The sequence below is a fragment of the Kogia breviceps genome, chromosome 5 (genome assembly GCF_026419965.1).
Source record: "Kogia breviceps isolate mKogBre1 chromosome 5, mKogBre1 haplotype 1, whole genome shotgun sequence".
Taxonomy (NCBI): domain Eukaryota; kingdom Metazoa; phylum Chordata; class Mammalia; order Artiodactyla; family Physeteridae; genus Kogia; species Kogia breviceps.
In genome coordinates, this window is record NC_081314.1 from 111482848 (window position 1) to 111497673 (window position 14826).

A 14826-nucleotide genomic window follows, 5' to 3' on the forward strand; every position below is an offset into this window, starting at 1 on the left:
CTCATCATTTGTTATGACTTATAGGTGTCCCAATGACATAACAACTGACTTTATTAACTTGTATTTATAAATAGTTAATAATGTGCTAAGCCCAAACAAAATATATTCTTGAATAAGATACTTCATTTGTCCTTGAGAATAAAAATTTAAGTAGAAACTTTCTCCACAAGTGTTCATATTTTTGGATAAAGTAGGTTCTAGCATAATCTCTTCACTTCATTGATCTTTCTTTCTCTGTTAACCTAGTATAGTATTACCTTGACTACCTCAAATGAGGAAATTTTTCAGCTCTGATGAGTTTTAAGAATCCAGAGAGGACTCTCAACCAGCAGAGTAATACAGCTATCAGGACCAGGGCCTTTCACAAAATGCTTCACTTCTTTTAGCACTGATACCCAAAAGGGGAGAGAACTTGCCAGAAGATTACCTGTGTGAGAACATGAGGGAGGTGAAGGAGAGGAATGGTTTTTAAGGTTATTTAAGTCATCAAAGTGAGAATAACGTAAGTTTGGGGGTATACATGGGGTTATTTGCTCCTTGGAAAAGTCTGCTATATTATCCATCAGGCATGTGACACACAGTGTAACTTACCTGCATTAAACAGTAGTTTCTCTTAAGATCAGAGAAGATCTGAAATAGTATGAGACTCAGAACTATACTTTTGACCTAAAAGTTTCAGTTTTTACATCTATAAATAAGTATATATATGTGCTCTGCCTACCTCAAAGTTATTAAAATATTAAAATCAGTTAATATGGAATCTGTGCATATATGTCATTTCTAATAGGTGCTCAGTAAATAGGATGTGAGGAAAATAATAGTTTTATAAGGTTAGAGATTGTTTAAAAAAAACCTCGTATTCTGTAGTTTTATGTTGGTTTTTTTCAGGAAAAAATATACTCGAATTCATTCTACGTGTCCAATTTCTTTTATATTTATGTGATCTGTAAAAGCTGCTATTTTTTATTCTGTTGCCTATACCTTTCTAACTTGCAACTGTTCTGCCATCAATGTCAACAATACCTAACTCTTTGCACATCACTGGTCTCAGCCTACACACAAAAAATAAATAAATGGGAGCAACCGTTAAGAAGGAAGACAAATGACTAGTATATGACATTTCCATATGTCTATTTTGGTAATGTACTCTGTAAATTTAAGAGGATGAATTAAAGTATTTTTAAGCAGACTAGAGGTTAAATAAATTATACACAATGATTTCTGCAGAAGAGTAAAATCCTGACTAAAGCACATATCTTCTTAAACTAAACTGGGAAAAAAAAAAAGGCAGCTGACCTGATAATAATTACATTAAATATGCTTCCAGAGGAAACAACACTAACATGTAAGATTTACTTTTCAAATACTTAGAAAATATAAAGAATAAATGTTTGACAGTGGGAATATAATGCTCAACATTATTCTAAAAAGTTTACTCTATACCAATTAATTGTTTATGATGTCTATCCATATGCATGAATAATTGGGATGGAAGAATAAACATTTAAAATGGTGGGGAAGGATTAAACATGTTTATTTTTTTATGAGCTAATACACTAGAAACATAATACCATTGCTGCTAAAGAATTTCCCTTCTAAACCAGTCAGCTCTAAAGTGTGTACTATCAATATCAATAGTCAATTCTGTCAAAATGCCTTGTGTTATTGTTTTTGAATTGATTATTCTGGTGATAATTATAATAGTCATATTGACTGAATTCATATAAGTTTTAAAAACTACTATGAATAGTCATTGAACCAGTTCCCCAGTTACAATAATGAATATATTTAGAAAAATATGATGTACATGTCCTCTATATTCACCATTTAGGAGAGACCATCACATACCATTGGGAAAGGCTTGTGCATATTTTAAATATTAAAATCTTAAGCTTACTGGAATCTTACCTTATTTTTTTAATATAGGAAGTCATGTTCAAGTAGAAAGTAAACCTCTCATATTTTTCCCTTATTGGTCCTTTATACACTAGTTGTGTGACCAATATGTTATTAAACCTCTCTCTGCTTTATGTATAACATATATAACACAGGATAATAGTAATATGAGTCACACAGAACTTTTGTGTGAATCATATGAGGTAACACATACAAAGGTCACATACAACACATACAATACCTCATTAATATTTATTAAAAGCATTATTAAATTTATTAAATAAATATTAACTAATTTTATCCATGAGTCAATCTTACCACATAGTTACTAGTCTTATACCAAATTTAGTAGATTTTACAGTAAATGTTTAATAAATGCTTTTTTCATTATAACTTAGGTATCAAGCTCCAAACTGAAAACAGAACCTAAGGCAAGCTGAATTAGACTGGTATGAAAGTATTTTCACAGGAGGAGAAGTGCTATTAAGAGGATATATCATGACTAATATGTATTGAAAATTAGCTGCCTGACTTATGGATGCCTAAACAGAAATGCTGTTGTGAACAACTTTCCCATGTTTCAAAGGGATTCCTTTCTCGAGATTCTTTGCTCTGTGTTGTGTTCTCTTCTGAGATCACTGCATGAGGAAACTGGAAGAGAAGTGTCAAAGACCAAGCATCACTGAGTTTCCTCCTCACCCCATAATACAGAGTTTATTTTCCAAAATAACCAAAGTTGTAAATGGTGGCTAGATTTGGCAAGATCACAAATAGATCTACTTAAACCCAAAAGATAGTGTAGAAAAATGTGTTTAGAGTTTAAATTATTGACTTAGAAGAAAAATTCAGTCTCTTAACTTAATTGGTGAGTTATAGTAAAAAATGCACTCAGATATCTCAAATGCTATATTATAGAAAGCAATTCAGAATGTCACTTATTATTCTTAGATCTGTTGAGTAGATTTACTTACCCCAACATAGGAAGAACTTTGCAAGAAGGCTATATTAAATTTAGTAATTTCTTCCAACATGAATTCTAAGAAAAATATTACTGTAAAACCTCAGTGTAGATAACTCTCAGAGAACTGGTTCCATTGTACATAATTTATATATTTAATACCTGTCAGGAGTTGCTATATCCTCACCATCATTAATAATTTGATAATCAGATTGTTAGCCTGCAGATCTGGACACTGATATAATGACAGAAATAGTTGTTTTCATGTTTTTTTATGAGTATGAAATAAGCTCCATTGTTCCCAAAATGAATGAAAAGAAGATTTATACAAAACATAGCAAGCTTAAGTTATGATAATGTTTTCAGTTTAAGCATATATGACATTTGCATATTTTATGAATTAATGGACTGTGGTTTTTTTATTTTAAGAAATAAGTATGCAAAATGCAACTAACTAAACCTGTAACAAATTCTTTAGAGAAAATTGACTTAAATATTAATGAGTAGCAGATATGCCTATAAAATAATTCTGCCCTTACAAGTTAATATGAAGTATGATTGTATGTAAAATTTTGTCCTACATCATTGTTAAAAAGCACTGGGCCTAAATTCCTGTTATGCATAAAATGTAATTATTCATTTTAACAATTATTACACAGCACTTTGTAGTCCAGGCATACAAATGAAAAGACCTAACTGAAAACTCTGAGATGCATTCATTAAGGTCATTTAAACGAAACTGATGAAAAATTTAAATGGTGACATTAAAATATCTGTATTCTATATTCTAAATTATGTCTTATGGTCATAAGAATAGGTTACTAAAGTGTTTTCAAAGTAGTACCTAATACCTAAGAATGTCTTAGAATTTTAATGACAGAGACTTACATCTTTCCTCTACTTAAGCAATACACATGCAATTTAGAGGAAGAGATTAAGTCCCTCATAAATATCATTAAATATATAACCTAAGATAAGTCATATTCTAATGTGACTAGAAACCTAATGTAGTCATAATCATTCTTCCAAATTTAGCATAATTGTTTCTGTTTCTATAATAAATGGAGGTGTTGTTTCATTCCCTCTTGCCCCTTTCTCTTACCTCCATAAAATATCACTTTTTCTGCATTCTTTACTAGAATCTGTCATTCACCAAGAGTTCAAGCTGCCTTGCAAGATAACACATTAAGAAAACAACAAAGAACTAGGTTATTTTCTCAAGGTCACCTTGTAAGGCTACATACATCTCAGCACCAGAAATGTTAATATCCGCTTCTCCATTTTCTTCACTGACTCATCAATGTTTGTTTTTCAACTTTACATATGAAAATAATTTCAAGTATATATTACCTGTAAGATTCTCTGTTGTTGTAAGTATAAAAGAGGAAAAAAAAAAACCCAAATTCGTCGTAAAACAGTTCTTTACCAAAGATACAATGAAAAGGTGACACTAAGTGAGTCATAGTTTCAATTAAATCTTCTCTTATAGTCAGAAAGCCTCAAACTGGACTCTATCAAGTATGGATTGAATGACCCTGAACAATTTACTTTACACTCACTAAACCTTGGTTTACTATTCTGTAAAATGTTATCTTTACTGATCACCTGTCTTATAGAATTGTCATGAAGGTGAAATGGGATTTGACTGGAAAGTTCTTAGCATGGTGCCCAGGCACAGAGTAGATAGTCAATATATGTTATTCTTGTTTATATAATTGATACTTTTCAAAATCTACCCTAATTTGAGATATAGTAGTGATTTCAATAGAAAGAAATCACCAAACTTAGCCATTCTCAATTGAGATGTGAGAGAGTCACAAAATAGCTGTGGTGTATGTTGTATTGGCTGAAAGTGAAAAAAAAAGCTAAATTATTGACAGGATGATTTTATGTTTTTTAATTAGCATTTTAATTAGAATTTTAAAAATCCTATGCAAGTTTATTAGGGCAACGGTAATAGCCATTAATAGTTTTGATCAAGCAATAAAATTTTTGAAGTCATTTCAGAATGTGCATATGATTTAATTAACTATTTCTCATTAGTTATATCATCCTAACTTAATAGAAACCTATTTTTTAGTAATCATCTGCTTTATGAATTTCAAAGTCTTAATTACATTTTCCCTTGAAAAACATAAAAAAATATGTTAGAAAATGCCATATTTTCTGTGAAGACTTTGGAAGGCTATGTGTGTGTGTGTTAATTCTTTTTAAAAATTCCTTTTTCTGACTTTCACAATAAAATAACATAATCATAATACAAATTTCAAAATATAAAGAAAAATGTAGTGTTAATTTGGTCTTGCATTAACCCCACCCTCCAGATGTAACCTCCATCTACTTTTAACAGGTATATTAATTCAATTATTTTATACATAGTAACATGGTTCAGCTTTGTTTATTCATGCTTTAGTGCTAAGTAAAAATACTGAATTAGAATAGTCAGGATTAACTCATTCAATATTAAAGTTTTTCTATCTAGCATTTTCCTAGCTAGAAAATTCTGAGAAGTGTCTTTTGGGATATCTTCTTTTTCTATCACCAGTACAAGGAAAACCTCATATATATTTACATCCGCTAAGTTTCATTGTCGCAGATATTTAGGATCCTGGGTTTGGGACTAGAAATGTGGGAGTATTTTGCTTCAGTGTGCCTTTGTTTGTGCTTTGTGTAATTTTTTTTTGGTGAGCCATTGGCCATATAATTTATATTGCATTTTATTCACTCACCACTCATTGGAGGGAGACAAACTGGAGTAACATAAGTGAACAGGTGAATAAGTGATATTCTGGACTAATCAGGAGCTGATTTCTCACCTTACATCTTTAACATAGGTTAAAGAAGCTCTTATTTATCTTACTTCTTTGAGGTACAATGTGATTTGTAGCAATACTCTAGTCTAGGCAGTGATAGATGTAAATTCTACCCGGGTCAGGACTACATCAGTTTGCAACTGACAAACTCATTTCCTGACTTCTCTTGAGACACTAATAAGGCCTTGAATCAAAGGTCCAGTGTAATTACCATGTGTATTTCAGATTAAATAAATGTGATAAAAGCTTCCATCTGGCTGTTGACCAAACATGTGGGGAGATGCTGATTTCTAGTGACATATTGCAATATGTCTATTGTAACAGTCCCTGATGCCTTCCTGTAAATTACTTACATTTGGGATTACTTGACTTAGACAGAAATATTACTCACTTCTTAAGTGCTGCCCAATGGGAGTTTGTGAGATGCAGTCTAATCTTATACTTGTTAAGGAAGACATTAAGAAATAACAGAGTCATGTTTATTTTACTAAAGGACAATTGTGCTCAAACTATTTGAAAAAAGCAAACTCAATTTCATAGCAGCCAGAAACTTGTTCTTGATGACAGAAGACTATATCTAAAGGGATAGGAAATTAAGATATTAGACAATTGTTTGTTTGCATAATAATATGCTGAAATTTTGATAAATAAATGAAGTCTGGATATGTGCTTTAGCAAATAACATCAATAGCATAGTAAAAGCACTGAGCTAAGCAAATTTTTGGTTGAAAATTTCACAGATGTTGTGTCAGTCACTGCTATTATCAACATATTTATGGTTTAAGGGAAGAAAACCTAACATATTGTCTTCTAATTAAAATACTGGTAAACAGTAGAAATGGTGAGAGGATTTGGGGGGTGGGTATTTTGGAGCAGGGTATAAATAAAGTCAATCAAACCACTGACATTTGTCTAAGAGAAAAAAAACAAAAAACCATAGCCCATTCCTAGATTTTATGCTAATGTAAAAGGCCCCAGGGATACTCTAGGACTCAGGATTTTTCAGTCTTGGCATGACTGACATTTATTTATTATTTATTTATTTATATTTTTACGACTGACATTTTTTGAGGTGGTTATTTTTTTGTTGTGGAGTGATATTCTGTGCATCATAGAATGGTTGGCAGCATCCCTGGCCTCTACCCAATAGATACCTGTATTCCCCAAGTGGTTATAATAAAAAAAACTCCCCAGACATTGTCACATATTCCCAGAGGGCCAAATCTCTGATAGCCCAGAACCAATTATCTATGTAAATTTGCTTAATAGAGGCAGAAAGTCTATGAAGGATAAGAAAAATAACACAATAAATTATCAACTACTAAGGACCTTGATGCTTAATTTATGTAGATGGCATAGATGTTACATATTTTAAAAATAAATGATCAAAATTGAAAATGCTACTAAATTTGAGAAAAATATGCTTATAAAGATCAGATATAAACAAAATATTAATCAGGGTGTGTACAGGAAAGCTAAAGGAGGAAAGAAAAACTACATAATCTAGGTTAACTAGGTATACAAAACATAGAATACTATTATATTAAACTGGATTTAAACATTTTTAATATAAACAGTCTTGGTAAGTATTTACTGAACTGAATTACATTCTTAGCATCAAGTTGAACTTTGAGCAAGAAAATTAGGCTGGGAAGAAAATCATAATGGTTGAGACTGTGGGTTCTAGCATCAAACTTTTTGAGTTAGAATCTGACTTTGTCAATTTCAAGCTGTGATTCAGGACAAATATGAGTGTCTCTGCTCCTGAGACTCCTTAAGTGTAAAATGAGGACAAAAATAGTATTTACTGTATAGAGTTACTGAAAGAATTTAATAGACTTAACAGTGCCAAGCACAGTAAAATAAGTTTTAATTTATTAAGTTATTAATTAACTTATTTTTGAGAAAATACAATAAAATGTCTTGGCCTGAAAAAAATATCTTTGTAATATGGAGAGAAGAATTCCCGTTACAAGAAAGGAAGTCCAAGAAAACATTTCATTTCTGATAGATGGAAAGGTACAACAAAGAAAATTTCTATTGAAACAAAGTGGGAAGGACAGTTTCAAGGAAAACCTGCTTATGTAGTCCAATTTAGTAGCACATGGTGATATATTCCAGGGTAGCTGAGAATTGGATTTGAGTGCATTCATCAACTGTTTTCAATAACTAAGAATTCCTGGAAACTAGAAAGGAGCCATTGGAATATCTGCCTTTATAAAGGAAAAAGGAAAGGGGTGATTCTCAAGATTAAAGACCAATATAATTATCTTCAATTTCCAGGAAGATTGGTAGAACAAATTAGCCAATCAATTTAAATCACCAAGAAGGACACCAGAAGCTTATTAGCTATACTCCCCCCTCCCAATAATGACTTCCTATGGAAATAATAAGTACATTTGCTTCACATACATGCACACTTACATTATCTTCAAACAGTGATAGAAAGAAACTAACAGGGGCTTATGGAAGCAATGACAATTATGGAGGAGAGCAAAGAACAATTTCCATATTGCTGTTCTACCTTCCAGATTCTCCTTCTAAATGTTTATTCTAACACTAATTTCCAAATATCTGTCACTAGAGGCAGGAAAGTATGATGGAAATCTCATATAGGCATGGATCGAATGTCACCTAGGCAATTTACTAATTGCAAACCCTTAGGTAAATTGCTTAACAATGCTGTGTTCAGGTTCCCTCAAGTGTAAATGTAGAGAGTAACATCTACTTCATGAAGCTAGGCAGGGGTGGGGGGCGGGAGGTAGGCACCAATTAAATTATGTTAATTAACTTGAAATATGAAAAAGTGCTTACTCATGTAGGTTTACTTTCTTACTCCAACTCAGAAAGAAGTAACAGAATTTAGAATTGTAAGAAATTTATTATTGAGAACATGGTTTGGAGAACCAGGCCATGGATATGCTGGGGAGGTGGGGGAACAACTATAAGTGAAATCAGGCTATGGCCAAGTAGAACAAGTTTCAAAGGAGGTAGCTCATGTGAGGATTAATTAGTTCAGAGGGTAAGGTCCAAAGAAGCCAGGTTTAGGTAGATTCTGAGTCAGAAGACTAACTGTCATTGGGTCAGCAAGAGCTTCAGAGACAAGCAAAAAAAAACATACCCTATATCTTTTGGGGCGTGGAATTTCTCTGATAACTTCTAAGAGGCAACTGAAGCTCCTTATTCTCAGAGTTCCAGGCTCACTTGCTTGTCTTAATTTTCCAGAAATCTCTGGTGACTAAAGGACCTCACTCAGTGGATTTAACACATGTTAAGAAGTTGAGAAAACAATGTAGTGTTTATTTTTCCTCTTTTTATTCAGAAGAGGAAAAAAGTCTACAACCTAATAAAAATCTTAGCCCTAAGTTATTACTTTCTAGTAGTCTCTGGAAGTGTATTTTTGGAGTATGGTATATATTACTTTAGTTTCTGGCTAAAGGTATTCCAAAAAAGATGTAATGTTTTAAATCTTAAAAATAAATAAATAAAATACATTTCTTAAAACTTCATAATAATTTATTGTTCATTTAAAATCTAGCCTCGGGCTTCCCTGGTGGCGCAGTGGTTGAGAATCCGCCTGCCGATGCAGGGGACGCGGGATCATGCCCCGGTCCGGGAAGATCCCACATGCCGCGGAGCGGCTGGGCCCGTGAGCCACGGCCGCTGAGCCTGCGCGTCCGGAGCCTGTGCTCCGCAACGGGAGAGGCCACAACAGTGAGAGGCCCGTGTACCGCAAAAAAAAAATAAAAAATAAAAAAATAAAAAAAAAAATAAATAAATAAAATCTAGCCTCTTGAGGTGTGCTTATATGTTATGGATGTCTTTTTACAGAATCAAACTACAGAAATTCCATCTCTCTTAATGTTTTATTCAATACATTTTTGGTAACTTTGTTTTTCCCAAGAAAAGATGTCCCTAATCATATTTCCACTTTTCTCTCATTATAGTGTATGCTCTCTCTCTTTCTGTCTAAAAGGCATTGCTGTCATCTCTAAAGTGTTAAATTGCACATGGAGAAAAACCACGATTAACTTTTCCTATTACACACTCATGACAGTCAATGCTTAATATGGGCTGCAATAAACATGGCCTGTAATAAATATTATCAACCTTTCTACTTATGTTTTCATGTTTTGTGCTGTCATTATGGTTACATGTTTGTGCTTAACAAAAGTAGGAAGGGTGGGTGTGGGGAGCTGAAGTTAAACCACTAAATTAACTACTTGGCAGAGAAAATGGAAAGCAACAAATAGTTAATTGTACCAAAAATGTATAGGCGATGTTATTGAAAGAAAACAATTCTCATCAACTTAAAACCCATCTATTAAATATATAAGGAACATGAAAGGATAAGCTAGACAGTTCTTGTAGAAAAGGGTAGTAGCTAAAAGCATAGAGATAAGTTAAGAACATAAATAATAAAAATAGTAAAGAAGTGGAGAATAGAAGAACCAGAACTAGGACGTTAGCAAAGAGAATAGAATGGTGAAGACTGAGGTTAGAAAGAACTGAATATTGCATATTTGAACCAGTGGCAAAAAAAAGCAAAAGGTAATTGTTAAAAATAACTAACATGCATATAGTTCCTTCTCTAATATGTTCATAACTGCTCCATGCACATCACATGCAGTAACTCCTTTAATCCTTACAGTAGCTTATGAGATAGGTACTATTCTATTCCCATTTTACAGATAAGGATATCGACATATTACAGGGTTAAGTAACTTTCCCATGATCATAAAACCAGAAAAGGAATTTATAAATTGGATCTGATAGAAGAATAATTTGACATCAATTTTGGCCATGCTTGGCGTTCTGGAGATTGTGTAACCAGAGATGTGGCAGCTGAATGTAAACTTTGGAGAGAGATTTAAACCACCGAAAAGGACGTCTCATTGTCATGATGTTGAAACTAAAGAAGAGATAGTAGAGAGGGAAGCAGAAGAGATTTAGCAAGAGGGAGTAGGAAGAGATGTTAATATAGTGATTGAACCTTAGTAAGAAACTCAGGAAGATGCTTAGAACACTATGCAGAAGAATGGTACAAAATAAAAGTGCTTGTCAAAAGTTATCAAATAATACTGAATGGTGAAGGATATTAACTATAAAAAGACCAGTTGATTCTGTAGAGAACTGGGGATGATAAATAATGATGCAAAGTTGATTACAAGGAGGTTAAAATGAGTGGGTGACAAATTTTCAGTGAATATAGACTGAATGTATGAAGGGTTTTCAAGGGCATGGAAAATACAGAATGGTAGCTAGGAAAATTGGTAGACTTAGGACATTTTGGAATGGGAGAAATCAGAAGATAATTTAAGGATAAAACCAAAGGAGCTGGTTATTATGGACCACTGGAAGATGTGAGATGTAAAGGGGATGAGTAAGAGATTGGTGTCAGAAACAAACTTTAATGGGACTCAATCAGGAGAAGGGGTCTTGGATTTAATGATAGGAAAAAAAATCTTGTGGTTGTTGTTTCTCCTCAGATGAATATTGATTCATTTATTTACTGTTATTCACTCTTACAATATTTACAGAGAACTGTCCCTGTATCAGGTAACATGTTCGGCCCAGTAATACACAAGATATAGCCCCTGCAATTAATAATAATGTTAACAAGATTTCAACTATTTGAGTACTTAACATCTGCCAAACACTTTGCAAAATACACTACATGTATTTTCTCTTTTAAACATTTGTGTGAGGTAGGTTTTATTGTCCTTGTTTTGCAGATTAAAAACCTGAACTCAGAGCCTCTCAGTGAGGAGAGACGATATAGGAGGTAGAGCAAGTGTGGGGCAGGATAAAAGAGTTTGATTTAGGACATACTGAGTGTGACATATTAGCTCTCTATAGAATAGTGTAGATTTCTATTGGACAATTTAACATACTAAGCTGGAGCTCAACAGAAAGCTCTACATTGGAGAGAGAAAGTGAAAAGTAATCCATATAGAGATTCTCACTGAAACTACTAAACTAGACAAGATCCACCCAGAATTCAAAAGAGAAGAAGGACAAGAATATAAACTTGAAAATATGAAGTGGATCAGAAGGCCACAAGGAAGACTAAGAGAGATGCTAGAGAGGTTGGAAGGAAAAAAAAAGTGTTTGTTTGCTTGTTTTTTCACATAACACAAGTGTAGTATACTCAAGAATGTCACTGAGAGATCAGCTAAAACAAAACTTCCCAAACTTATGTAATATATTCATCAACTGTCAGTACAGCAAATGCCAGGAAAAAAAATATCTTCCTGGATCATCAACTGATCAATCCAACAATTAATAAGAAAGAATGTTGTGATATATATAAAAATACAATCAAAACCAAGTGTTCAAGAAATGTTTTGTCTTACAACAGGACTTGTTTGTCTATATCCAAAGAGCAACCTGAAACATGTGTTCATACTTAGAAAATTTTGACAAGTATTGTAAGATAAGTACCATGAAATATAGGACTAGAGGAGTCCTTGATGACTTTGATGAGAGAGTTGATTTTGTGGAGTGGTGCCTAAGTCTGTCATGTACCACTGAGTTGAGGGGTGAGTAGAAGGTGAGGATGTTTGCACTGTGAGAGTGCAAAAGAAGAGATGGATGCAGGATTTAAGGAATGAAGGAATTGTCGAAAGAAGGATTTTGCAGGGGGAGGAGGGTTTTATTTTTAAAGGAGAGATTAAATAAAAAGATAGATATAATATGATCTTAAATGCAAAGAAAAGAAATCTTTTGTCAAGGAACCTCAGTATTTCCAGGAAAATAAGAGATGAGGTAATCTGCAGATAATGAGATAGGCAGGGTTGGTTTTAAGGGGATTTTTGGGGAAAAAAATCTCTTTCATATAAATTATAATTAGCTCTGAACAAATGGTTCACAAAATATTTGAATAAATTTAATTGCCCAGTTAGTGCTCCTACAAATTCTAAGTTTTAAATGTAAAATTAACTGCATGTAAGCTTCATATCAATGTGTAGCTCCAAACTAGCAATTGATCATAATATCATCTTTCGGTTACATTTGAATTTTCATATGAATTATCTGATAACAAATTCTTATCATTTATAGTTACAAGTAAAGAGTTAAAGCAATTTCATCTTATGCTTTTACTATAAGGTTTTATATACAGAGAGAGTTCATTGATGTTAATTTCTTCAAAGCTATTAATATACTTGATAGCTACATAAGAAAAGGCACATCTGAAATGCATTAAAAAGTTTCCTTTTAGTTATTGCTGTCTGCTACATTTTATTATAACAGTTGTTAAGACAAGGAAGAACCTTTTATCCTTTAATAGCCTAGTTTATATTTTATAGCATTGTTTACTAAATGCTTAATGTCTATTCTAGCCATAACACAGATGTCCTTTTTGAAATACCAGCTGCTTTTAAACTTTATGTACCTGTTTGATAACTGGCAGACAAATTACCAATAGTTTTATTCAGGAAAAAAGTGCCCTTCTATATCTCAAATTAGATGAAAGGCATATTTGAGCTTACTTTGTGAAATGTCACAGTGTCTATACGTTGATCACTTGGTTTGTCAATTATAATCAAAGTTCATCCCAAAATTATAAATTTAGTCAAAAGCAATAACAATTAATAATTATTCATTCACATATAGAAAAGAGAAAATATCTAAGTTAATAAATTGTTTAAGTTTACTCTTCTTATCAATGACTCCACTCCCCCCACCACACACACACACACACACACACACACACACACACACACACACACACACAAGTCTCATCTATCATTACGATTTCCTTCTCTTCTCATTTGAGAAACTGTCCACAATAAGCTCTCTGTTATGATTCAGGGTAATTAATAACTTTTCTAGTTCAATTATGTATATCTTTGCTCTATTTTTTTCCTAAAATGTTCATTCAATATGCCTAGGAGGAGATTTATATTAATACCAAAACTTCTGCTTTACTGACCACATCACTGGTTTTGAATGTGTTTTCTAAAGATTTGAAATCCAAAATATTAGTTTGTTCACGTGATTTTTTTGAAATAAATTATTATCTTGTGAATTAGGTCATAGGTCAACATACATTCTATGCCTTCATTCATTCATTCATGAACTCCTGTTGTTCGTAGGACTCTGTGCTAGGTTTAGAGTCAAAGAAGACATCATCTAACACTTATAGTGTTTACCTCATATAGTCAGTTTTATCATCTGTGAACAATGTGATAAAATTGAGTTTCTGGACTTATAAAGCAAGAACTCAGTGACTGAACTCCTGCTCACCCGTGTGGCCAAATCTGAAAGCCAGTCAACCAATTTCTTTGACATTGGTATTTAATTACCACATCATGTGATATGGACAAATGACCTGAGAAACAGTAAATAGGAAAGTCTTTGGTAGAAAAGCCCAGTAAATCATAAATATTACAATATGAAAGACAGTTCACATTGAATTTCAGGGCTAGAAATGTTGTTAAGAGACCCAAGTGTTTATCCAGAAAAAAGTAAAAATGAAATTCGATATTTTTAGTGGTTAGTGGTTCCAAGATCTCAACAGGGCCATTTTTCTTTATTCTATAAGACCTCTCAAGTCTTCTCTCTTACAGAGACTACAAAGAGCAACTCTAAATTCAAATAGGTATCCCTGTAACTCAGCACAGGTATTCTCTGTTTCCAGGTTTCAGACCATTACAATAGAACCTTAATTTTGTTTTCATCTCCATTAGTAAAATAAAAACATCCTCTTAAACATCTTGGAATAGCTTGCCCCAAATTAGTGGTATTTCCTAACCCTTATCCATTAAATCTCTCTATATTACTTTTATTTTCTTTTTAAAAGTTTTCTCCTTCCTTAACCTACAGAGATATCTGCCTTATGTTAAATTACTTTTTATCAACCAGATTGAATTCTTTTGTCTCTTTTTCCTCTGCCTACTTTCTAAAAATTCATATTCCTCAAATATTTAACTTCAAATTGCTTCTCCCTTAGTACTCATTCTCTTGGCAATGTTATCCCTATGATTGTAGATTCTGTGTTGGTGACTCATGTAATAATTTGCCTCTCCAATGTCCAAATAGGAGTCTCAAATATTAGTATAATGCTGGGCATTTTCTCTTGAGATGTCCCCTGGAATGTTAATATCCAATCCAGAGTAGTGAATATAGTTGTGGTCTAGGAGCCAGAAATTTATA

The 14826-nt window shown here is 32.8% G+C and overlaps 1 protein-coding gene across 2 annotated transcripts in view; it reads right to left on the reverse strand.

Annotated features, from left to right (window-relative positions):
• CADM2 (cell adhesion molecule 2) overlaps positions 1-14826 on the reverse strand; it is a 1088281-nt gene that overhangs the window by 12976 nt on the left and 1060479 nt on the right. The window lies entirely within an intron of this gene.